The sequence below is a fragment of the Tamandua tetradactyla genome, chromosome 18 (genome assembly GCF_023851605.1).
Source record: "Tamandua tetradactyla isolate mTamTet1 chromosome 18, mTamTet1.pri, whole genome shotgun sequence".
Lineage (NCBI taxonomy): Eukaryota > Metazoa > Chordata > Mammalia > Pilosa > Myrmecophagidae > Tamandua > Tamandua tetradactyla.
The window spans coordinates 61593003-61615989 of record NC_135344.1 but is presented as its reverse complement, the minus strand read 5'-3'; the positions used below and the strand labels follow the sequence as shown (position 1 = coordinate 61615989).

Below are 22987 nucleotides of genomic sequence, written 5' to 3'. Positions count from 1 at the left end.
CTCATAAAATGTCTTATGCAATTGCCTTCCTTAAAAAAAAAATAAGGTAAAATATCTGAGATCCCAGTTTTACTTTTATTTGGAGTTGAACTGATAATTTTGATATTAAGTTTAATGTTAAGTTTGATATTAAGTTTTAGTTTAAGATGTATTAGAGAGGCTAGAGGGAAGTGCTTGAAATTGTAGAGCTGTGTTCCGGTAGCCAGGTTTCTTGAAGATGATTGTATAATGATATAGCTTTTGCAGTGTGACTGTGTGATTGTGAAAACCTTGTGTCTGATGCTCCTTTTATCTATGGTATGAACAGATAAGTAAAAAAATATGGATTAAAAATAAGTAAGTAATGGGGGGACAAATGTTAAAACAAATTGAGTAGATTGAAATATTAGTGATCAATGAAAGGGAGTGGTAAGGGGTATAGAAAAAAATAAGGGGAACAAAAAAATATATTGGGTAAATGGAAATACTAGTGGTCAATAAGAGGGAGAGGTAAGGGTTATGGTATATATGAGTTTTTTCTTTTTATTCCTTTTTCTGGGGTGATGCAAATTTTCTAAAAAATGATTGTGGTGATGAATATACTACTATGTGAAGATATTGTGAGCCACTGATTGTACACCATGTATGGAATGTTTGTATGTTAAGAATGTTCATGTTTTTTTTTTTTTTTTTTTTTTTTTTTTTTTTTTTTTTTTAAGGAAAGACAGAGAGAAGGAAGGAAGGATAGAAGGAAGGAAGGAAGGAAGAAAGGGAAACATTTTTAAACATTTTCTTGTTTTATTGTATTCTGTTTCTCCGTTTTTGTTACATGGGCTGGGGCCGGGAATCGAACCGAGGTCCTCCGGCATAGCAGGCAAGCACTTTGCCCGCTGAGCCACCACGGCCCGCCCAATGTTCATGTTTTTATGTTGTTTTGGCTTGTCAGTTAAAAAAAAAAAAGAGCATGCTAAGAAATAGAAGATGGAGAATCTTCACAGCCTAACAACTCCCTGATCCTTTTTCAACTCATGGAAATGGACCCCAAGGCAAGAAAACATGTGTATGTACACCAACATTGCCAGACAGAACACAGACTTATGAAGGAGAGTGTGTGACTATCTTTTCTTTGTGCTAGCCATGACCTCTTCATGCATTAGAATTCTCCAGAATGGAAGACAGCAGTCCTAGAAGGGGTAGGTGGGAGGGCAGGGGGCAACTGGAGAAAGCACTGTTGAGGGTTGTTTCTCAGCCACTTCTAACATGGAGAGTGACAACAGTACCCAAACGCTCTGAATTATGAATAGCGTTATACTATTCATTAGAGGCTTAGGGAAGGCTCCAAATAACTTGAAAAGAGTTGAAAGTGTCTTTAAGCAGCTAGAACCCCTTTCCATTTCTGAATATTACAGAATCTCAGGTTGTCTTAAACCACCAGAAAAAACTGTTTTAAAACCCCAAAATGAAACGGCAACACACCACCATCTAGCCATCTTAGGTTCTCTTCCCTCTGGCATGGGACTAGACTGCATTTCAAGAGATGAAAGATCAGTATTTTATTATTTGTTGAAGCACTCAGCAACCCAGAAATAAACATGGACGCTGATGTTGATTTGAGAATGAAGAGATATCTTTCGAGTCTAATAAATGTGATAAAAATAAACAACATTCTTTCATAAATTTAATGGAGCATGACTCTGTGTTTATTTTGTGTCATGTACTAGAGATTACCCCACTGGAAGAAGAAAACAGTTGATTGATGCAGGGAGTTTATTTTGTAATCTGCAGTGGTTGAAAAACTTTTTCCTACTTCCTGCCATGCCCTTCTTTGCTTCTCTAAGGAAGTTATTGCTGGTTTACTTTATAACAATGAGGATGCAGGGAGAATTCCAGCAGATTCCCTAGTTGCAGCTACTCTTTCATTTGACAATTAGTTAAGAAAGAATGCCATGTTCTTTTTCTTCCACTTCCTGGCTGAAGAGTTTGACTTAGGATATTATGGCACTGGCTAATAACAATGACAGTATAATAATGATAATAAAAACAGCTCACACTACTGAGGTACCAGACAAAGTACCTACTATAAATTATTTAGCTAATGACCCCATGAGGTAGTACCACTCCGAGTTTTCATGGTGAGAATCTAAGGCTCAGAGGTTAGGTTTCTTGCCCAAGGTCATACAGCTGGTAAATTGTGGAAAGGAAGGGGTTCAAGACCAGGCCTGTCTAACTCCCGTTCACACTTGAATGAATATGTCAGTCTTGAGCAGGACTGAGGCATTAAATAAAGGATGTTCATTCATTTCATTCATTCATTCATTCATGCATGCATTCATCTATTGAGCTAAAACATGAACAAAGCCTTGACTGGATGCCACACATTTTTCTGGGCATAAGACCAAAGCAGACAAAATCCCTTCCCTCTTGGAGCTTATATTCTAGCGAGGTTAAATGAGGTGAGATTTAAAATCAATAAAATAAATGATCAAATATAACACTAGTTAAATGGTGGCATAGAATATGGATAAAAATAAACCAAGAAATGAATATGAGAGCAGGGGTTGCAATGTTGAATAGGGCAGTCAGGAAAAGCTTCATTAAGAAGGTGAGAGTCTGTTGCTTCTCAGCCTTTTGGCTAAGATCAAGTGTAGTATTTATTCTTATCAGTTTAATATCTGATACGTCCTCTATTCAAGGATAATATATTAAATGGATTTTGGGAGTTGGGAGATGAAATAAGAGCTTGCTCCGTCCACTCCATGCATCGACCTGGTATTGCAGTACTTCCAGGAACGGTGTACCCCCTTGGGGTAATAATAAATGTATCGAAAATCAGAAAAGAAAAAAAAAGAAGGTGAGAGTCCAGGAAAGTCCTGAAGGAGATGAGGGAGTGCGCCATGTGTCTGTCTGGGAGAAGACAGCAAGTAAAGGGAACAACAGATGCAAAAGCCCTGAGGAGGGGCTGTGCTTGTCATGGCTGAGGCACACCAAGGAGGCCAGCATGGCTACAGAAGCACTGAGCTGGGGGAGAATGAGAGATGAAGTCCAAGAGGTCAGTGGAGGCTAGTTAGTGTAGCACTTTGGAGGCCATAAAAAGACTCCATCTTTAACTCAGAGTGAGATGGGTGGGGGGGTGGGGTGAGCAGGGCACTGGAGGTTTTTATGCAGAGAGATGGCATGATCTGACTTAAATTTTAAAAGGAGTCTCTGGCCTCTGTGTTGAAATAGACTCAAGAGGGATGAGGATACAAGCAAGAAGATCAGTTGGGAGAACTTTTCAGTGAACCAGGTGAAGATGGTGGTGGCTTGGCCCGGTCAGTAGTGACGGAGACACTGAGAAGTGGATGGATTCTGAAAATAAATGGAAGCGAATTGGAGTTTACTGATGGACTGTGGGATTAAGAAAAAGATAAGCATTGGGGTGCCTCCAAACTTTTCATTAAAGATGAATCCCATGTGAGGAGTTATAAGGCAGGTATGGAGTTATCAGATTCAGTGGGCATTTTATAGTGGAAGAGATCATAGGGAGAGGCTTGAAGAAGGAACAGGCAATAGGCCATGCCCACATTTCTATTCATAACAGTACTGAAAAACGGGTTTTCGGAAAACCCAGGCTTCTAGATAGCAACTTCTATCCCACACAGTCAATTCCTTGACAAACATAAGACACTGAAAGGCTTCCAAGAGCACACTTGGTAAATGCAAATTTACAGGAGCTTATCTTGCCTACTAGAAAATTCCACAAAGATAATGTCTTTCTTCTGTTGGAGGAAAACCTGTCTAACCAAGATTGAGGAAATACCATTTGTCACGAGCCTCCATGACACAGGGACCGAGAGTTGTGAGGGAATGGGTACAGATCAGTTAGTGGATTATGGAGGTGAATATTCTGAGGGTGAGGGTGGGTCCTGAGATATGCAAAGTCTGACTTCTAATGGAGATATGCTTATCAGACCAGAATCTTCTAGGTTCCTGGAGGAAGTAGGGAATAAGGGAGAGGGAAAAGTTTAAGGGTAGCTGGAGTGGGGCAGAAGGAACAGGACCTTTGTCTTCTCTGGAAGGCCTTACTCAGGGGACATTAGTGACACCAAAAATGAACACTCAGAGAGCCAAGGCCTGGGGTGTGAGAGAAAGAGGACAGCCATCTCTATGGGCCAAGGTACTGTGGGGACTGGGAAACTAAATCATGCTGGGAATTTAATTTCCAACAAATGATCTTTCTTTATCCCTGCCCCTCTTCCCCTGCCAAAGGGCTCTGGTTTGCAATATTGGCTTCAAAATAAAGTTCATTTCTCCGACGATGTTGGGAGACTTTCATGATACTTAGTTGAGATCATCAGCAAAACTCTGGGGATCCCAAGGTGGGAAAACCAGTGGTCCATAATAATAGCTTTCATTTACAGAATGCTTCCTATACGTCTAACTCTAGGCCAAGCAACTAAAGTACATATTTTTCACTTAATCCTCATACAATCCTAGGAAACAAGTAGTAATATTATCTGTATTTTGCAAATAAATTTATGGATATTTGGAAAATTGATGATTTGCCCAACCTCTGCACCACGATAGAGACCACAAAATGGAAACACATACAAAAAAGGGGGGAGTGAAGGGATTTCTTTGGGAGGAGAAGTTTCTGCACCTTGCATTTTCAGAAGAGAAACACGAAAGGCTGAAAGCCAATTAACCTTGGTTTCAAATTAAAGAGTCATTAGTTTTCTCAATATTTGACTCACAAAGAAACACCTACTTTCTTCCTTCTTGAACTAATTTAATTTTCATATTATATTTTAAGGGATATCCTCTATTTACCTAATGCTTTCCTGTTCAGTCTTTTCAGACTATGAATCTTGTATATTTTGTACACACAAAGGTGACTTTTCCTTCCTTTAATGACCAACGCTTATCAGCTCAAGCAACCGATACTGAGCTCATAAATATGTCACTCCGAGTTCAGCCTTGGCCCTTCTCTTTCATAAGAATAAATCTTCTCTGACACTTTTTCTCCCCTTTCTTTTGCTATCCTCATGGAGTCGGCACTTGTGCCCAGAAGTACCCTTGGACTGTGTTTTGGTTTCACTCCCTACTGGCGAATATAAATAAATGCGTAACCGGTGCTTATACACCAAAATCATTGCAGCAGGAGACTGCAGACAATATAAAACAAGTTCCGCGGAGCCAGCGCCTTCCGATTCCAATTAAATATTTCCTGTAAGTCTGTGCCAATTGTGCATCTTGTAAGAACATTTGAAAGCAGAAGTTTGAACTCACAAGGACCCCATTGCCTCAAAAACCTGCTTCCTGTTTGACAAGACTTTACTAGTAGGAGCAAAGTAGCACACTCAGCAACAAAAGCCATTGTTAGCTGGTGGAGATGTGCAAAGGTGGAGGTTTCCTCCTGAAATGCCCATCATCAGAGCTCCTTTGACATGCAGATTTCTCTCTTCCAGACGGAATCTCTGAATATTAGAACCCTATCCGAAGGGCCCTAATGACATTTCCAGGGTTACAGGAAATATTTGCTTTCCTCCCTTATCAGTAGATCCTACCATGTGTTCATTTGCAAAGCTTGAAAAATCTCTTCAAGACAACCCTGTAGATGTTATTATTTCCGTGAGAAAACTGAGGCTCAGGACTCAGATGCTATTAAGATTTGTACACAGTCCAAGAGATTTTCAGGGACTAGGGGTTCAAGGATTTACTCTGCCTCTTGTATTATGACTCTGCACAAGTTATTAAACGTGTCTCAGTTTCCCCATTCATAAAACGCAATAAATGGTAGTAAATGCCAACAGGAATTTGAATCACAGATGTGAAATATCTTTAAGGTGGTCATAACAAAGGCACTTTTGCAACACAAGATAGCATTATCAGAAACTTTATTTGAGGACTGAAATTCAAAGTACGCTATAATCTGACCCTAGTCCACCTGCCTCATTTTCAGCCATGATTCCCTCCCCGCCCCCTTCTTATGCATGCACGTGTGCATGCACACAAACACACACACACACAACTTTCTTTGAACTTTTCCTTCTGGATCTTTGTCACATGGTCCCTTCTGCCTAGGACACTCAGTTCTCCCTCTACTCCCATGAGGCTCTCCCAGCCACACTTGGGAATCAGGCTGGTGCAGCTGAGTACTGGTTTTTTGCATTCTGGTATCCTCTAAGTCCCTGAGTCTCTCTGAGCCTTTAGGAGCTTGTCTCTAAGATGGGGTGAACACCTTCTACTCCCCAATATCATGAGGGCAAAGGTACTGTAAAAAAGTATGGCCCAGGAGTGGCACAAATACTTCCTGTCCTTTACATAAAATTCATCTCACCCTCCCTTGTGCTGCCAACAACTTCTGTTTGTACCTCTGTTATCACTTTTACTAGATTCTGGCTTGTGTTATACCCCTCCTGTCTATCTCTGCTGCACCCATGAAATTGTGGGCTCTTGGAGAGTGAGGAAAATGGCTGATTCATTCTGCATCTGCCATTGTCCTTGCCTCAGAGACTGTGCTCGGTGGTGTTGGTGGAACTCCAAGAATGTTATCAACTGGTGCTCCTGGGAGTGATTGTCTTGTGGGATGGGCTGGTGGTTAATACACATTGGCTAATTTGTAGGGCTTGGGAAGCTGAGCCATAGAGAGGCAAAATGAGTCATGCACAAGGCCCAGGCATTCCAGAACTCATTCTGTAACTGTGCCTCCACACTGTCTTCTCTTACCTCATCAGCTTTGCACAAATTTAATCACGTGAACTCCATATGACACTGTCTCACTTGATTACATGAGATTCAATATTCATTTGACAAACATATAATATTACTGCTATCGGGGGACAAGGATTACATTCTAGGTGTACCCATATGATCGTATTTCATCTCATGAAAATACTGAGGTGGTATTGTGCTTTTCCATTTTACAGCAAATGACATTTAAACAGTACTTGTGGTATCCTGTGCTAGGTCCTAGAGGTATCCATTAACCAATACCAAGCCCCTGCTTGTTAAGTTCACAATGTGGTAGCGAATCCGGTGAACAAATCATTAACTGCACGATGAGATACATATACTAAATTATTAAGGTGGGGACACAGAGGGTCGAATGATTAGCATTATTGGGAATGAGAAATTTGCATTGAATCAGATATTAGATGAGAGATCAAAGGACAGATAAAGGAGAAAGAGTAATTCTAAGAATAAGGACCAGGGTGTTCAAGGTATGGAAGAAAGAACAGGACCCATTTTGGTTGGGGTAGAAAGAAAAGACAAAACATAGGCTGGGGCAGGACTCTGTGCCACAGCAAAGCATTTGGCCTTTTTTCCCACCCCATAGGCAATGGGGAGCCCTTGAAGGTTTTACACGGGGGCATCACTTTGGTATTTTAGGACCATCGCGGGAGTGAACTCGGTTTGGAAGGATGCCAGTTAGGAGAAAATGACGTCACATTAGTTATATCAATGGTAAAAGTTACTCCAATGAAAAGACGAATGACGTATTATTATCATTACTTGCTATTGGCAAAATTAAGCTTCTTCCATTTCAATGTTAACTTCTTCTTTGGATAAAATTGAGAGGAAATGTTCAATGTATCTAAAAATCTTTCAGGGGCAAAGGATCTCAGAGAAGCTTTCTTTGTGGGATGTCTTGACCCAGAAACTGCTAATCTTGGCAATGATTGCACCTTCCATTAGGGAAAATATCAGTGCATGAGGAGAGAAGGCCCAGGCAGTGTGTCCTAGGACTATTTCTTTGACTTTCTCTCCCAGCGGTGGGATGTCAGGGGGAGGGTTTTGTAGGTCAACCGCCCAGGCTCAGCCCCTTTTCTGCCATTCACGCGCAGTAGATGGAATTTTCAGACCCAGGCTGTAGATGAACTGTGTATATATTTGTATATCTTTAAAATGGAGGTGGGAAAAGAGAATCTGTAGGGTGCGAAGGAAAGATCATCTTCGACCTTCAATTGAGCCCAAAGTTTCGAAAAATCCGCCTGTGCTGGCCTCAGAACTGCCGCCCTAGCTGCCCCCGGGCGCGGCGTCCCCGGAGCTCCAGCTGCCTCACACAGTGAGCCCTGTGCGGGGAAATGTCCTTGAGCAGCTTTTTCCCCTCCTCTTATCTGTAAACAAGCACGTGACTAATTCCACGTGAAATGGCCTTAATGAAGTGAGCTCACCAACAGATGGTGCTGCGGGCACCCAGCCCTGCACAAACAGCCCTCGGTGGGCGGAGGGGCTGCCTCTGCGGGATTCCCGGCGCCGGGCTGGTGACTTCCCTTCCAGTTTTCAGCAACTGAATCTGTGTCTCCCTGGTCTTTGTCTCCCTGGTCTGTGTCTTCTGCAGCAGGTCTGTGGGGGAAGCTGCTGCCTGTCAGGGTAGGAGGCCCCCTGGGAATGTCATCCTCTCAGGGTCACCCTGGCAGGCCCACTCCTCCTCTGTGGTCCCCACCTTCTCCCCACTATCTGCAGGTGTGGCCCCAGCAGACCATTGTAAAGCTCTAGAGGCTTCTTCTAGGACATGAGGCTGTGAAACTTCACAGAACCTTGGAATTCTGACCCGGGGTCATGTGTCAGGAGCCTGGGCACCTGTAAGAGGTGGGCCAGGCCTGCAGCAAGACTGAGTGCATCTTCCTGCCCTGAGGAAGGCCTTAGACGTGACTAACCCCCCGGCTGGTTCCTGTGGAGGTGAGAAATAAGGCAGACGGGCAGGAAGTGAGTAATCAAGGTGGTTTGCTTGCCTGTTCCTTTTTATTTTATGGAGGCACGCGAACTGACTCCTTGAATGGAGAGAGAAAGGCGCTACGTTGCAAGGGCACAAGCTGCTTTTGACTCTGTCCAGTCACTTAATCTTCCTCCATCTGCTTTGTCTTTCATCGGCCACCACCGCTACCATCAGGAATTACCCAGAAACGAGGGAAAGGGCAGAGTTTACAAGAGCCACCACGTTAGGCTTTGGGCTGCTGGAGTGGGTACAGGCATAGTTAAAGAAGCAATGAGTGGCGGTGCAATGGCGGCTCAGTGGCAGAATTCTCGCCTGCGATGTTGGAGACCTAGGTTTGATTCCTGGAGCCTGCCCATGCTGCGGGGGGGAAAAGAAAGAAGCAATGAGGCCATGCACTGTGATGACTTTCCAGAAACCTACAGCCTTCAGATGGGTTCCTAGGCCAGAAAGTCCTGAAACCCAGTGGGCCCAGCCTCTCCAGAACACCAATTAGTTCCATCCCCCATCTCATATTATCAACAACCCTGTCCACAGCCCAAATGCCCCTAAAGATTGGGAGAAAGATCAAAGAAGAAGGAAAAGTTGTAACAGAGAAGAAAAGGTTTAACAAATGAGCATGACTGCTGAATCATTATGTTGATATTTTAGTCTCCAGTGTCTTGGAGCAGCTAGATGGAAAAACCTAAAATTGTGGAACTGTAACCCATACCAAACTCTGAAATCTATAATTAACTGTTGTGATGTGCTTTGAAATTTGCTTTTTTGTAGGCGTATTAGTTTTGCAATTGAAAAGAAAAAAAGAAGAAGAAGCCTGAGCACTGGGCTCAGGGCATTGGGTGGGGAGAGCTGGTGTGTGCCAGAAAAGCATCGCCAATGCTGGTGTCAGGCAGACGTAGGTTGGAATCCTGGCTCTTTTACTTACCAACCGAGAGGCCTTGGCGTGATTCTTGAACTCTCTGAGTCTCAGTTTTCCTTATCTGTGTTTGCCTTATAGGAGTGTGGTGAAGATTAAATGCGATGGGGAATCCGAGGCACCAGGAACATGGCTTCTAGCTCTGCTTCTGGTTCTAGGGGAACCTGGTGGGAACAAGCCAGAGTTCTTGAGAGAGGGGCCCACATCAGGTGGGGTGGGCCAGCCCCCTCTGGTCCTCACTGGAGCACTGCCAGGCTGAGAGGACTTCAGGGTCACCAGGAAACTTAGTGCATTCAGTAAACCACCGAGGGAGACTGTGGAGGGAGGCCATGCTCCTGTTACAAAAAGGGCTGCGAAGACGATGAGGCTGTTAGGAGAGCAAGTGGGTGGCAGGCCCCAGGACCACCTTTGTGGTGGTGCAGTTAGCACATGCCCTCCCTACTGGGCATCCTTTCCCTTCTGTGGGAAGATGAGGCCATCTGTTTGCCACCCTCTCGCTCTCTCTCTTTTTTTTTTTTTTATAATTTTTTATTAATTAAAAAAAATTACAAGAAACGCAAACATCCTTATATAAGCTCATTCTGCTCTACAAATATAATCAGTAATTCACAATATCATCACATAGTTGCATAGTCATACCCTCTCTTTTTGAAAGGCATTAAAATTATAAGTCAATGAGCTGTAAATGCGTTTTTTATGCTTAACAAATCACTGCAACGGCTTTGATTGTATTGAAATATGTTGTATGGAAGGTGACTTAAAGCACATTGGAAATATGGGGCAAGAAGGCTGTGAAAATGATATGTAAAACCAAAGTGGAGAAAGAAGATGGTTTTGCCCAGATAATCTAGATCTGGGGGACATATCTTTACACTCAACATTTAAATGACGTGAGCCTAGGGAAAGAGTACTTTCTGATGATATTACTAAAATTTCATCTAAATGTGGTAGACTATTTTTTTTAATTTTTACAATCTGCCCTATCTGCTGAATATTCTGGTGCTGCTTCTGGTTAACTCATGGTTCTGTGAAATTTCAAGCAGAGATCTGGTTCTTCTGTTGGCTGAGCACCTGTCCCAAATTCAGGATGACTTCAGGAGTTCTTTGAAGGTTTTTATTGTGAAATATAACATATATATATATGTTATATGTTATATATATATATATATAAGCATTATATTTCAAAGTACATTGTAACAGTTTGTTATAGGACAGATTTCAGAGTTTGGTATGGGTTACAGTTCCACAATTTTAGGCTTTTCCTTCTAGCTGCTCTAGGACACTGGAGATTTAAAAGAAATGTCAATATAATGATTCAGCAGTCATACTCATTTGTTAAATCCTAGCTTTCTGTTATAACTCCTCCTTCTCCTTTGATCCCTTTCCCAGTCTTTAGGGCTATTTGGGCTATGCCCATTCTAACTTTTTCGTGTTGGAAAGGGGCTGTCGATAATATGGGATAGGGAAATAGAACTAGTTGATGTCCTTGAAGAGGCTGGCCTCTCTGGGTTTCAGGATTCATCTGGAGATTGTAGGTTTCTGGAAAGTAATCTTAGGACATGAAACTTTTGTAGACTCTCAGATAGAGCCCTATGTGTTCTTTAGTGTTGACAGGAATGGTTTTGTTTTGTGTTCTAGTTTGCAAAAGCTGCCAGAATGCAATATACCAGAAACAGAATGACTTTTAGAAAGGGAAATTTATTAAGTTGCAAGTTTACATTCCAAGGTTGTGAAAATGTCCATATTAAGGCACCAATAAGAGATTGCCTTCACTCAAGAAATTTCATGATAAAACAATCCATCAACCAGGACTGAAGCTTTCTTGAAAGATACACGTGCCCATGTTGAGACTTCTATAGGTATTCCCTCTTGTGGTGTTACCCAAAGAACTTAATAATCAGTAGGGCTTCAACAACAGAGGTGGAAAGGATGAGCTTTCCTGTTTTGGGGGGGAAATGGCAGCTGGGAGCTATTGGGGGAGTGTCATCTCATCCAATACTCTCATGTCCAGTCCTTGCCATCAGTATTTGAGAAGTTCCCAACTGGATCAAGTCATTCTCCACAATTGGAGAGCAGAAAGCCCATTCTCCTTCAAAAGCTCCGTCTCTTCTTTGCGTACAGAATCCATACACCAAAAATAAAGGGGATGCCAAGATCACACGGGTCTCATAGGGCCTTTGTTGACTCTTCTGGTTTTGAACATTCAGCTGTTATAGTCCTCCTTAGAAAAGGGTTGTGTTGATTGAATCATGCCCCCCCCCCCCCCAAAGAGATGTTTGACTCTGAACTTCTGGTCCTGTGGTCTTGAACCCATTTGTAAATAGGATCTTTGAAGATCTTATTAGTTATCATGAGGCTAAACTGATTCAGGGTGGGCCTTCATCCCATATGGCTGGAGCCCTTATAAGCAGAGGAAATTTGGACACGGTAGTAGGAAAGAGTAGGATATAGGACAGACTGCCATGGGATGGAGGCAGGGTTGAGTTATGGGTTGCCGGCAACCACCACCAGAACACTGCAGATTCCGGAGGAAGCGTGATCCTGCCATGCCTTCATTCCAGACTTCTAAACTCCCAAACTAGGGGACGATAAATTCCTGTTGTTCGAGCCAGTCAGTCTGTGGTATTTGTTATAGCAGCTCTGGCAAACTGAGACAGGCAGTCATTGCTGTATTTGGGAAGAAACGGCTCAGAACTCCCAATTTCAAGTAATTTTTTCTAATATAGTATTTCTTCATAAGCTAATGTGTGGCTTCCTTATTTCCTTAATTTTATTAAGAACTCTTAGAATATAAAAAAGATACTTATACAGTACTAGAAAACCCTACTCAACCAGCCTCTCCAGGATATCAGTTAGTTCCATCCACCTACCCAACGCTATTGACAGCCCCTTCCAACATGAAAAAGTTAGAATGGGTATAGCCCAAATATCCCTAAAGAGTGGGAGAAATATCAAAGGTGGTGGTGGAGTTATACAGAGAAGGTCGGGTTTAACAAATGAGCATGAGTGCTGAATCATTATACTGGTATTTCTTTTAGTCTCCAGTATCTTAGAGTAGCTGGGAAGTAAAAACCTAAAATGGTGGAATTATAAACCATACCAAATTCTGAAATCTATTCTACAACTAATTGTTGTGATGTGCTTTGGAATTTATTGCTTTTTTGTATATATGTTATTTTTCACAAAAAAGAAAAGAAGAAAAAAGACAATTTGTGATGATACATGCAGAGCTATGTGATGATATCGTGAACCATTGATTGTATACTTTGGATGATAACATGGTATGTGAATATATAATATATATCAGTAAAAAATTAAAAACCTCTAGTGGTAAAGAAATCTACAGAATCATGAGGGTAAATAAATGAAGTAGAGCAAGAAAATTAGGAATTCATATTTCTTGAGGACTTACCACAGGCACTTTAAATTATCTTATTTAAATTAGCCTCATAACAACTTTGAAATGTAGGTTTCATCATCTCCATTTTAGGAGTCCAAGACTCAGAGGGTTTAAGTAACTTGCACAAAGTAGGGAGCTGCAGAGCAGGGTTTGGATCTAGGTCTGCTTAGCTCCAACACTTGTGTGGTTTCTTTAAGTCACCTGCTAACCATGAGCCAGGTGAGACATATGTGGGGACACAGGCATCCCTCTGGCTCTCGATGTCCCCAAATGGGGTTGAACTGAATACTCAAACTGCTTTCAAGACAGAAAAGTAGTGCCTATGTAGGCCCCCAATTAATGTCAGCAGAACCACATTGCATAATTCCAAAATTATACCGTGGGCATTATTTGAGATGGGCATGATTCAGGTAGGGTAAGGAAATAATATAATTTTGTGACCTCATCAACTTGCAATTAAAATGTCCATTTATGTGGATCTTAGCCATAAATTAAAAGTCAGTTTTGTATATTTATATATATATTTGGTTACTTTAAAAATAGGTTTTTAAAAAAGGAATTTTTGCATATTTTTCTATAAATATGATCGACTCCATTGTTACACTTATTTTTTATGTTTTTATTGTTAAATATAACACATACACAAGGAAAAGAAAGAAAAAGCAATGATTTTCAAAGTACACTTCAACGAGTAGTTATAGAACAGATTTCAGAGTTTGTTGTGTGTTACCATTCCACTGTTTCACATTTTTCCTTCTAGCTGCTCCAAAACACTGGAGGCTAGAAGAATTGCATATTTTTTCTCTTTTTTTTTGTGAAAAATAATATATATACAAAAAAACAATAAATTTTAAAGCATAGCACAACAATTAGTTGTAGAACAGGTTTCAGAGTTTGATCTGGGTTACAATTTCACCATTTTAGATCGTTACTTCTAGCTGTTCTAAGATACCAGAGACTAAAAGAAATATGAATGTAATAACTCAGCAATCACACTCATTTGTTAAACCCTACCCTCTCTGTGTAATTCCACCATCACCTTTGATCCTTCTCCAACTCTTTAGTGTATTTGGGCTATGCCCATTCTAATTTTTTTCTTTGTTATACTTTTCAAGATATATCTGGAATTGACATTATAAATCAAACTGATTCTTCCTCAGGCATATGTTTTCTACTGTTTCTATTTCCAACGAGGATATAAGGGTTCCCTAGGCTAGAGTTTACCTAAGTTCAGGTTCCTGCTTTTAAATCTGTTGGGAACTTTCCCCATGTGTCTTTGAGGCACATGGCCTCTCTGTGTGGCTAATTCTATGTTGTAGTTTACTTTTTATGAACTCCTGCCACAATGATTTTATCTCGAGTTATCTGGAACATTTGGGCCTCCTTAAGTTATGTGAGTGAATAAGGGAAAACTAATATCATATCTAAACAATAAAAAGATAGCAGGTGTAATAGTTGGTCCCAGTAGTTAGGAGACCAGATCCTTGCAGGGTTTCCTGCCCTTCATGAATGCCTGTTCCAGCTGCCCTGCCTGGGCAAGGACTTACCCATGCCTTGGGCAGTGGCCGTTGGTCCAGAGCTCTGTTTTATGCATGCGTACAGCCAGAGATTGGGAAACTTGCTTCCTCAGAGGAGCACCGCGAGGGCATGTGGCTTTGTGTGGCATTGCGGGCACTCCTGCTTCACAGGTAAGTGTTACCTGGCTTCCCAGGGTTTAAAGAAGATGTCAGACTTAGCTGGACTTTTGTCAGTAAGCTTGGGGGTGGGAAATATGGCCATTGGCACACCAGAGCAATCGGCAGTGAAATCTTGAAGTTTCTCTTCTTGCATCTGAGTACCTACCCAGGAGGCAGCCCAGAAAGGGGAAATTAAGTGGCTCCAACTGACTGGTTCTCTATAGAAGACTTACAAAATAAACATGTACACTCATTCCACCATCATCAGCACCGTGGTTCAAGGGTTCAGTGAACAGGAGACAAATGCTCTTTCCACCCCCGTCCGGTTGATGGTACATTTCTCTTTTTTTTTTTTTTTGATATTTTTGTTGACAAAGCAACATACAAATGCAAACATTCTTAATATACAAACATTCCATACATGGTGTACAATCAGTGGCTCACAATATCATCACATAGTTGTATATTCATCACCACTATCATTTTTTAGAACATTTGCATCACTTCAGAAAAAAAAATAGAAAAAAGAAAAAATTCAAACATACCATATCCTTTGCCCCTCTCTCTCATCGACCAATAGTATTTCCATCCACCATATATATATGTGTGTTTTTTTTGCATGGGCTGGCACCAGGAACCGAACCCGGGTTTCTGGCATGGCAAGCAAGAGCTCTTCACCCAATATATTTTAATATACTTATTAAATAAGTATATTATTATTTTATAAGTAAACAATATACTTTGTTCCCCCTATTATTTGTTTATCTTTTTACCCATATTTTTTACTCATCTATCCATATCCTAGATAAGGGGAACATCCGACACAAGGTTTTCACAACCACACTGTCACATTGTAGACATTTTATCTTCCTGCAATCATCTTCAAGGAACAAGGCTGCTGGAGCACAGCTCTACAGTTTCAGGTGCTTCCCTTTAGTCTCTCCAATACAGGTGGTGCACTTATGAGACGTCTTTCCTTCCCGTTGTGCTGATTTCACTTTGATCAGTGTTTACCCTATGAGAAAATGTGTGGGAAGGAGGGGGCTGGACACCTAGTACCCTGGTAGGGACAACTGCTTCTCCAACAACCAGGCCCAGGGGTGGAAATGAGTGAGGTCCCAGATAGTCCCTGTTTGCATACACTCGGAGCACATGGGCTTCCTTAGGGCTCTCTCCTTAAGTATCTGTAAAAGCCTTAGTAATAAACACATGATTTCTCTTTGGTAGGTGTAGATGAGTGTCCTCAACTCTGGCTGCCTGTTAGAATCTTCTGGAGGACTCCATATCTCAGGGGACAGCGTCTGAACATCTTTTTATTATCATTTTTAAATAGCTTCTTTGGTGAACTGGAGACAGAGAAAAAGGTGATTCTGACAGACTATTTCTTTCTGAAACCAACCTCCAGTACTTTGTCCTTAATTTATTTTATTCGGTTGACCCAAATAAAAATGTGTCTCACTCATCCACCTCCCTAATCTGCCATTTGCTGAGCAAGGACGATGAAGATGTTACGAAGCAGAACGTGGCATCCTGCATACCTGCTCACACATAAGCCAATGAGAGATACTCTAAGGAGTCAGGGACAGTCTTTACCTCTGCATTAGGGCCTCATCCTGGAGGGTCCCTGGCACTAGCCTTTCCCAATGCACACACGTGCTTCTCCCCATGCACACACGCGGTTCTCCCCATCCACACACGCGGTTCTCCCCATCCACACACGTGCTTCTCCCCATCCACACACGTGCTTCTCCCCATCCACACACGTGCTTCTCCCCATCCACACACGTGCTTCTCCCCATCCACACACGTGCTTCTCCCCATCCACACACGTGCTTCTCCCCATCCACACACGTGCTTCTCCCCATCCACACACGTGCTTCTCCCCATCCACACACGCGGTTCTCCCAATCCACACACGTGCTTCTCCCCATCCACACACGTGCTTCTCCCCATCCACACACGTGCTTCTCCCCATCCACACACGCGGTTCTCCCAATCCACACACGTGCTTCTCCCCATCCACACACGTGCTTCTCCCCATCCACACACGTGGTTCTCCCCATCCACACACGTGCTTCCAGCCACTTCAGTGTTAAGGAAGGTCAAGAGCAGGGAAATAGTCCCGTTCTCTTGCACAAAGCATCTTTGTAATTGAAGTTGGGTCGCCTAAATACCATTCTGAACTTGGCAACAGAGGGAAAAACCCTCATTATTCCAAGGAAGAGAGGTGAACTTCTCTCAGTGATAAAGATGACAGCATCCTCAGTAAGAAAGAATCTCCAGAGATCAATGACTGGAAAATTAGAAAGTGGGAGAGCTGAGGACTTGCTTGTTATTCTTAATGATTGCTTTTAAAATGTGTTTGGCTTGTGTTTATGGAGAGTAAGACACAAGAAAAAGGAGGGGAGGGAAAATCAGGTCTTGAGGGAACAAGAGGTTCTAGCAAAGACTTTATGGTGGTTAACATTACAGAGTTGTTTCTTTTATGGCTGGTCTGTAAAAGAAGTCAGGGGAATTTAAGTTCTTACACCTCAGGTTTTTTGACCAGCCTCCTCTGGGTGGAGCATTAGCTACCTGGGAAGGCAGAGCCCAGATAGAAAATATGGGGAAACTCTCAGATAGGGTTGGTGTTGAGCTATCAGAGGGTTTTTTTCCCCCCACCCCAAAACATGTCTGTTGTCATCCCTTAAGTAAAAGAGAATTCGAGAGACAGACTCCTTGGCATCATTGCTTCTGGCAAACATATTGCTTTAAAAATGTAGAACATTTAAGAAAACCTTAGTTTAAGTCACAAAGAAGGCAGTTTCACATCTTGTCCTCTAGGGCTGCCCAAACTAAATTATTCACAGGGTTATATTTCCAAGCAGTTGCGGAGATATTGTAAAACCAAAAAACCAAAAGCAAATAAACAAACCAGAAAATAGCCCCAGAGTGGATTTAAATAAGAAATGTGAAAGGGTGGCAAAGCTTCTGTGGCCATGTGACATTCCAGCTTCCCAAGAATGTGCTGGTGCTTTGTGAATATTTAGGTAGGAAGGAAGGGTTTGGTCAGGCTGGAGGGGAGAATACAGGAAAGGGGAGGGGGAGGTGCGCCTTCCCTTGGGAACATGAGAGGGGTGTGGCACGTCCCCAGCTGGGGGGTAGGGGCGGGGTAGCTGAGACAAGATCTAGGTGCAGGGGCAGGATTTGTATTCCTGGAACACCTGCTTGGCACTTCTAGGTAGTTCATTTGTCCTGGTAACTGGGTCAGAATTCTGAAGGTGTGCTCAGAGCTGTGTGGCCCCTTCAAGCTGCCCAGGTAACCTGGATCTTTCTCAAACATTTTCCAAGTTCAGGAATGAATATTTTATAATGGATGGCAGTAGTGACAGCACAACATTGTGAGTGTAATTAATGCCACTGAACTGTATACTTGAAAGCCGTTAAAATGGGAAATTTAAAAACAAATTTTTATTAATAAATAAATTAATAAAAACATACAATATGAACATTCTTTTTTCTTCATCACATAGTTGTGTATTCATCATGATCATTTCTTAGAATATTTGCATCAATTCAGAAAAAGAAATAAAAAGAAAACAGAAAAAATTCATATATACCATACCCCTTACCCATCCCTTTCATTGATAGGTAGCATTTCAATCTACTAAATTTATTTTGTTCCCCCTATTGTTTATTTATTTTTAATCCATATGTTTTACTCTTCTGTCCATAAGGTAGATAAAAGAAGCATCAGACACAAGGTTTTCACAATCACACAGTCACATTGTGAAAGCTATATCATTATACAAACATCTTCAAGAAACATGGCTACTGGAACACAGTTCTACATTTTCAGGCAGTTTCCTCCAGCCTTTTTGTTACATCTTTTTCTTTTTTTAATTGATATCTTTTTATTTTTTTAAATACCAAAAAACACCTAACAAATGCAAACATTCCTATTTTGATCATTCTGTTCTACATATATAATCAGTAATTCACAATATCGTCACATAGTTGCATATTCATCATCATGGTCATTTCTTGGAACATTTGCATCTATTCAGCAAAAGAAATAAAACAAAAAGAAAAAAAAATTTATACATACCATACCCCTTACCCCTCCCTTTCACTGATCACTAGCATTTCAAACTAAATTCATTTTAACATTTGTTCCCCCTTTTATTTATTTTTATTCCATGTTGTTCTACTCATCTGTTGACAAGGTAGATAAAAGGAGCATCAGACACAAGGTTTTCACAATCACACAGTCACATTGTGAAAGCTATATCATTACACAATCATCTTTAAGAAACATGGCTACCGGAACACAGCTCTACATTTTCAGGCACTTCCCTCCAGCCTCTCCATTACACCTTGAATAACAAGGTGATATCTATTTAACGCATAAGAATAATCTCCAGGATAACCTCTCGACTCTGTTTGGAATCTCTCAGCCATTGACACTTTGTCTCATTTCACTCTTCCCCTTTTTGGTCGAGAAGGTTTTCTCAATCCCTTGATGCTGAGTCTCAGCTCATTCTAGGATTTCTGTCCCATGTTGCCAGGAAGGTCCACACCCCTGGGAATCATGTCCTACTTAGACAGGGGGAGGGTGGTGAATTTACTTGTCATGTTGGCTGAGAGAGAGAGGCCACATGTGAGCAACAAAAGAGGTTCTCTTGGGGGTGACTTTTAGGCCCAATTTTATGTAGGCTTAGCTTAGGGGATGAATATTTTAAAAGACGAGTTAACATATTTGGGGAACAAAATTAAACTTCATTTTGACCTTTTAAACATGGAAACTTAGGGAAATTCATGACTGTGATCATGAGTATATGGATGTGCTGGTTTGGAAGGACTTATGTACCCTAGGAAAGCCATGTTTTAATGCTAATCGATTTTCTGGGAGCAACGGTTTCTTCTAATCCTTATTCAGTAGCATAGGTTGGAAGTTTGATCAGGTTATCTCCATGGAGATGTGATTCAATCAATTGTGGTTATTAAGCTTCATTAGATGGAGACATGTCTCCACCCATTCTCCTTGGGTCTTGATTAGTTTACTGGAATCTTATAAAAGAGGAGAATTTTGGACAGCGTTCCTTTTGAGAACAAAGAAAGTTGCCACGGAACCATGACAGAAGGACGAGAGAACCACAGAATCCACCAGCCAGTGACTTTTGGAGATGAAAAAGGAAAATGCTTCCTGGGAGCTTCATGAAGCAAGAGCCCTGGAGAGAAAGCTAGCAGACGTTGCCATGTGCCCTTCCAGCTGAGAGTGAAACCCTGAACTTCATCAGCCTTCTCTAACCAAGGTATCTTTCCCTGATGTCTTAGATTGGACATTTTTATAGCCTTGCTTTAAATGGGACATTTTCGTGGGCTTGGAACTGTAAACTTGCAACTTATTAAATTCCCCCTTTTTAAAAGCCATTCCATTTCAGGTATATTGCATTCTGGCAGCTAGCAAACTAGAACAATGGACAAGGGAATTTTAAGAATCCATGTATCATCCACATAAAGTTGTCTGTTGATCCTTGCCTTATGGTTGGAAATGCTGTAGATTTAGATGGTTGTGAAATACTTAACAAGGAAATTTGTAAGCCTCTTTGAATGTTTAAGGGGAGAATATAGAACAAAGAAGAATTACTATGTTTCTTAGTAATCAACTTCATAGTTTCCAAAACCCCTTCATGCTATATTAAAAAAAAATTTCCAGAACCAGAATATGTTCCCAGAGTTATGAAGTAATTTAGAAAAATAATTGTGTCCCCATAAAACAACTTCATTCAAGAGAAGAAATAAAAGTACCCTTTAGAAGTGGCAAAGGAAGGAAGCTGTAACTTGGGTCACAGCACAAATGGTTGAGATTAGCACTATTAAAAATTGCTCCAAATGGAGTAGCACAGTACACAACACATCCAAAGAGTTTCCATTTCCACCAGTTTCCTCTGCAATAATCAGACCTCTTATTTGTTTCAGGAAAGAAAACTGAAAGTGGATTTTGCATCTAAATTTTTTTAAACTCATGGTCCCAATATTCAACCAAAAGCTCTAATGTAGGTGATGATAAGTAACAGATTCATCCTTGTCCTGACACCCTGTTTCAGGGTTCACTAGGAGAACAATCCATCCACTCACCTCAGGTCCTTCTGGCTTCCTGGAGCACCTAACAGCACCTGGCAGGTGAGTGATGAGCTAATGTGCGCTTCTTCTTTAGGGAAAATGGAGGAAACCAGGGACACACAATTCCCTTTAGATGGGAACCTCTTTGCCTAGATTTTTCCATTGCAGTTCATATTATTATCTCCTGAGGATTTTCTAGTGGAATTTTGGTTAATACTCCATTTTAATTCTTGTCTTCTAAAAATAAGAGTAGAAACTCCTTCTTTATTTCAAATGATGAAATCAATTTTTTTCTGGGATTTCTTCTCATTAACATTTAATGATTTAATCATTAGAATCTAGTATAATTGCTTTAAATATAAATTTTATTATTTTATAAGATAAAAAATTAGGAAAATATTTTAAAAGCAGAAGTAAGAGGGAAATGTTACATTTTTACCCCTCCAGCCTGACCAAACCCTTCCCTCCTATCTAAAATTTCACAAAGGACTAGCACATATTTCAGCAGCTGAAGTGTCACATGACCACCGCAGCTTTTACATTTTAAGAAGAAACTGTCACGTAAGAGGGAATATGTTCACATTTTAACATTTGAGGTTATGCTGTCTTTTTTTTTTTCATATTGATTAAAAAAAACTAGTGTAGACATAATATAGAGAGTGAAAAGGGAAGTCAGAACTTCTTTGGAAAAAAATATTTACAATAAAAATATCTGACATAAGAGTGTATCCATACTATTAAAAAGCTCCCACAAATCAGTAAGGTAAAAGATAACCCCCCAAACTATTCAGGTGTTGCAAAGCATTATATAGGTTCTCTATACTTTCTGAGTGATTTTTTTCTGTAAACCTACAACTGCTGTAATATAATAATTAATAAATAAATAAAATTTCGAAAGATTATAATAGAAAAATGGGGAAAAGACTTGAATGGCCACACCACTTAAAAAATTCAAATGGCCCAGAAAAATATGAAAAAGTATTCAACTTCATGAATCATAAGGGAAATGCAAATGTTTTTATGATAACATACCGCTATATACCTACCAGAATGAGAATAATTAAAATGACTGACAATAGTAAGTACTGGTGAGGATGTAAAGCAACTTGAACTTTCATTTATTTCTTGTAAGACTATAAATTCATGCAACTCTGGAAAACTTTCAGTCAGGATTTCCTAAACATGTACACAGACACACACACAGGCACACACACTTACATATCCTACAAATAACAATTCTTCTCCTAGACATATACCCAATAGAAATGCATACTTATATGCAACAAAAACCACATAGAAGAATGTCCATTGTAGCGCTATTTGTGATAACTAAAAACTAGAAACAATAAGATGTCCATCAACATATAGAACAGACAAACATGGCATCTTAGCTTCCTAGGGATGCTGTAGCAAAGTACCAAAAACTGGGAGGCTTAGAACAGCAGAATTTTATTGTCTCCCTGTTCTGGAGGCTGGTAATGTGGAATTAAGGTCAGCAAGTTCATGCTTCCTCTGAAGCTTATAAAGGAGAATCTGTTCCATGCCTCTCTGGTGATGGCCAGCAATCCTTGGTGTTCCTTTTTGCCTAAGAGTTCATTCTTCAATTTATTTCTTTCCTCTCTCTTTTTACTGTAGGCAGCAAGGAGAAACCAGTCTGTACCTTCCACATTTTGCTTGGAAAGTTCCTCAAGTAAACAGCCAAGTTCACTGCTTACAAGTTCTGCTTTTCACCTGACTTAAGAACACAATTTCACTAAGTTATCTTCTACTTTATAATAAAAATCATCTCCTCTAGTTTCCAATAATATTCTTTACCTTCTTCTAAAGCCTCAGAAGTACCTTTCTATATATATATATATATATATATATATATATATATATCCATATTTCTACCAGCAGTCTCTTGAAGGCAATCTTGGCTTTTTCTCTCAAGTGCCTCAAAATTCTTCCGTTATCCAACTCCAAAGCTACTTCTACAGTTTTGGGTATTTATTACAGCAGCACCCCATTCCTGGTATCAAAAACTGTCTTAGTTTCCTAGGGCTGCCATAACAAAGTCCTACAAACCAGATGACAAAACAACTGATATTTGTTGTATCACAGTTCTGGAGGCTGGAAGTCCAAAATCAAGCTGTCAGCAGGACCATGCTTTTTCTCTGCTATCTGTAGGGGAGAATCTGTTCCAGGTCTCTCCTAGCTTTGGAGAAGTCAGC

At 40.8% G+C, this 22987-nt stretch overlaps 1 long non-coding RNA gene and 1 other non-coding gene across 2 annotated transcripts; both read left to right on the top strand.

The window, feature by feature from the left end:
- The first annotated feature begins 2591 nt into the window (after positions 1–2591).
- Positions 2592–2782, top strand: LOC143662862 (U2 spliceosomal RNA). Its single transcript, XR_013165629.1, has one exon. It is a non-coding gene; the product is annotated as a U2 spliceosomal RNA (small nuclear RNA).
- Positions 2783–19797: 17015 nt separating this feature from the next.
- LOC143662675 (uncharacterized) lies at positions 19798–22549 on the top strand. The gene is made up of 3 exons (XR_013165536.1): positions 19798–19963; positions 20631–20834; positions 22410–22549. It is a non-coding gene; the product is annotated as an uncharacterized LOC143662675 (long non-coding RNA).
- Positions 22550–22987: the final 438 nt, after the last annotated feature.